Raw genomic sequence first — 4,214 nt, forward strand, 5'->3', positions numbered from 1 at the left:
CTGTCTCTGGCCTCTGTAGACATTTGCCTGAATTCTCACCCGGGAGCAAATGGAGCAGTGGGGTTAAGGTCACTGGGAGATGTTTGGTTTTAGTGGTGTATGTGGCAGTGTCTCTGGGCATGAAGGGTGTAGAAAGCAAATGAAACACTATGGACAGAACCCCAGAATGCTCAAGATCAATGGGACTCTAAGGAATCGTTCTACATGGTTGCCCTCAGCCTTCAACAATTCATTATATTTGAAATTTCAGGAATGCATCACACAGAACCAATTAAACCAACTACACAGAATTTGTTAAATATCACCGAACCTTTGCCCTCTGCCTCCAGCATGCTCCCTTGGAGTAGAACAGGCAGGGAAAACCTAACTATTGGGAGGAATCCCTAACACTTTTCTAAGTAGAATTCTGGCTAGTCCAAAAGAGTTCCTTCTTTAATGCGTTTCAGGAAACTAGACACTACAACTTTATTAGTACAGGTGATGTTTGTTTGGAGCAAATTCAGCTCCAAGAGCTGAACAGTTGAAAGCAGGAGGGATTCCACCAATTGCCCCAATTCCTTCCATTGTAGCAGTCTGGTCAATGTGCTCAGTTATTGGCGGTGTCAATTACAAGGTTCCATAAGGCATCATAGTCTCAGGTCCTAGAGGAGCTGGGGTACCAGCGGGCAATGGAGGAGGGGGCATGGTGCCTCTGTTGCTTATGCCCATAGCACCTCTCTAAGCCATTTAGTCCATCCGTATCTCTTCTTCTTGGGCACTAGGGAAGGTTCCCTTGATCCTTCCTGCTGTCTCCGCATCATTTCTTCTTGGTGGTGCAGTATTTCTTCTTCACGGCACCTACACTCCTCTTCCTGCATGAGCTCCAGTTGCTTTTGATTTTGGACCTCTTGGTTATGCAGTTCTTCCATTCTCCGAAGTTCTTGGTATCTCATCAAATTCTGCCTCATCGGCATAGCCTGGTGCTCGTGGCGAGCAGCCTCCATCTCGATCTCCAGCTTCTCACAGGCTTCCTTGATGTTGCAGTCCACTTGATCCTGCTGTTGCTTCTCCATCTCATTAAGTGCCTTCCAGTGTATGGCATATTCATATTCAAAGGAGCCAGGCTGTGCAAATCGAGGTGGCTGCTCTTGCTCCTTGTGAAATTGCTGCTTCTTTTTAACAAGCTTCTGGAAGGGCTTCTTCATCATTTAACTGCTCTGTAGGCTCCACAGTCACAGGCCGAGGAAATGTGGTTAGTAGGAAAGACCCTTCACTGCATCCGTCCAGAGCTTTCCATGCAGCTGGCTTCCCTGAGAACTCAACAATGCCTTTTCCTGAGGGTCTTCCTCCATCATCCCCAATGACTTCAGCCCTTTACACCTGGCCAAACATAGAAAAGGCTTCTTTCAGTAGTTCGTTGGACAAGTACTGAGGAAGGTTTTGGACCATAAAGGATGCACGATGGTAGGCAAGGCACATCTGCAGTTGCTTTCCATGGAGAAGCATATTAACCAGCTCTACACTGGCAATCTCTGCAAGAGTTTGTGTTTCCAAGAAGATAAAGCCAAAGCCTTTATCCTTGTGAATGAAAACTTCTCCTGCTTTCCCATATTTTTCAAACAGTTTCCTCATTTCCTCCTCAGTGATATCAGGGGAAAGATTGCCCATGAAGAGGTGGCTATGCTGGGTAAATGTCTTCTCTCCTGGCTTCCTAAAATTCTTCAGGTCAATAGTCAAACCTTCATTTTGACTACTGGCCTGTTGCCCTTTTGCAGGTATTGGTGGTGGCAGCGGTGGCTACTGCTGCTGCTGGTGGTGATGCTGATGATGCTTCTTTGAAGTATGGCTCTGCTTTTCCAAGTTAGAGGTCTTATTGATCTGTATTTTTGTACCCTTAACTTGATTGAAGACCGTAAAGTGCCTCCAGTCCTAACTTAGACTTCGCCAATACCAACAGTCCTCTCCGCAGAGTAATGGTAACATTACTCAGGCACTACCACCCTGATGGGGGAAAAAAAGCTTGGCTGATCTTTTTAAATCATTTAGGGTACAAGTTCTCTATGATGAATATGATTATGATGTGTTTCTAAAATGTACCAATAGGTTTAATCTAAGAAAAGGAAAAAATATCACATGGCTTCTCTAGTGAGAGAAACTGAAAGGATAAATAAGGACAAAAATTGCATAGATGCTGACAAATAGAAAGATATTCAAATAAGAAGGGGAACAAGGAATAGGGGAGAAGAAAAGGAAAAAGAAAAAAAGAATATAAAGAAGAAAATGGAAACCAAACAAAGCTTTGGTAAATAAGGAGGGCATAAGGAGTTGAAGGGAGGAGAGGGGTTTGGGGGAAAAAAAATCCAGAAATATTATGTACAGGTACAAGCTTCCTCTAAATGAATATATTCATTATGTCTATCTAAAATACACAAATTTGGGCCGGCTAACTAGCTCAGCGGGTTAAAGCATCTGCAAGCAAGCATAAGGGCCAGGGGTTTGATCCCAGGGCCTGCCATGCTGGCCCCACCTCGGGGCATGATGACTCAGCAATTGAGACTGGGCGTGGTGGAGCATCCCTATAATCCCAGCTCTTGGGAGGCTGTAAACAGGTGGATCACTAGTAGTCCGATCTAGTAGTGAGACACTGAACACCCTATAGACCCTTCCCTAAAAATACAAATAAATAAATTCATAAATAAAATGCACAAATAAAATTAATTTTAGAAAAAAATCTACTAAAGGACATAAAGAACAAAGAACTCCTTGATACAGTTTCTGACTTGAAAGGCTTTCTGAATTTTAGATCACTTTTCTTTGCAGAGACCCAGGATGTGTCCAGATCTCCTTCAAATTTTTAGCCTCCAAACATACAGGGAGATTCATTAAAACCTTAAAATACTGCTAACTATTCAATCTTGCTTTGTTTATTTATTTTTTTTTTTTTGGTCACAGAAGGACTACACTTTTCATCCTCCCTTCAAGTTACACTGTGGCTATGTGGTTAACTTATAGCGTATGAATATTTCAGGAAAACTATAAATTAGGTCCAAGATGATGTGAAGCACAAAAGTCTCTTAGCCAAGGCTTGAATGAGAGCTGTCAAGGGGATCTCGTCATGTGATGTTAAAAAAAAAAAAAAAAAAAAAAAAAAACCTTGTTAAGTCTCTGAAAAAGAACAAAAAACTCAAATAAAAAAATTATAGAATTCGTATGTTCCAGAAATGGACAATTTGAAGGAAGAGTTAGAGGAAAACCTGAAGAAAATACAGATAGAATTATTAGTATGTTACAAAAATCATAGCAGAAGAATCCCCAAATATGAGAAAGGGCTCAACTGACTAGCAAGCCAGGCTACCAAAACACTAAACATCTATAATGAAAAAAGAAGCTCACCAACATGTATCTTTTTAAAATTGCCACATATTCAATGAAAGAACACAATTTTAAAAACAGAAAGACAAAAAAATCATATATGAAGTCATTAGAGTTACAGCAAGCTTTTCAACACAGACCCTACAGTCCTGAAGAGCTTGGAATGAAGTATTTCAAGCGTTAAAAGCAAATAACTTCCAATCCAGATTAGCACACCAAGTAAAGGTTTTCTTAAAAAATCGATGGATGGGTCAATGAGATAGCTCAGTGGACTAAAGTGACTGCATAGGCAAGCTTAGGCAAAGTGCAGAGACTCTGGTTGGATCCCAGGCACCAGCCCCGCCCCCAGGGTGGACTGAGCCAGCCAAAGTCTGAGCTTGGTGGCGCAGATCTGTAATCTCATCTCTGGGGAGGATGAAAGCAGGAGGATCGCCACCAGTCCGAGCTGCACAGTGACTCCCCACAGCAACCAAACACATTAAAAAAAAGAGAGAAAGAGTGATGGAGAAATAAGTACACTTCATGAAAAAGACGAGCTCAAAAGACAACAATTACAAAACTAGCAGTCCAGAAAATACTGAAGAATGTTTCTTAGACAGAAACAATGGAACCAATAAAACTAAAAACTCAGATGAAACAAAAACACCAAGCAAGGTCAGTGGATAAACGCCAAAATATTTTTACAGGAAAAGTAATAGGAGTCACCAATAGAGAAAGAGTGAAATGACAACAGATATCTTAAAATTTATTTTTATTTTATTTTTTATTAGTACATTTTAGATGTACATAATGATGATATTGATCATAGGGAATTTATACTAGTACATGATATATCTTCTTTATTAGAAGATATATTGCTTTAT

The 4,214-nt window shown here is 40.9% G+C and overlaps 1 pseudogene; it reads right to left on the minus strand.

Moving 5' to 3' along the window:
* Nucleotides 1–468: 468 nt before the first annotated feature.
* On the minus strand, nt 469–1,792 carry LOC101576366 (annotated as a pseudogene).
* Nucleotides 1,793–4,214: the final 2,422 nt, after the last annotated feature.

Source organism: Octodon degus, unplaced genomic scaffold, assembly GCF_000260255.1.
Source record: "Octodon degus isolate 3935 unplaced genomic scaffold, OctDeg1.0 scaffold00058, whole genome shotgun sequence".
NCBI lineage: Eukaryota > Metazoa > Chordata > Mammalia > Rodentia > Octodontidae > Octodon > Octodon degus.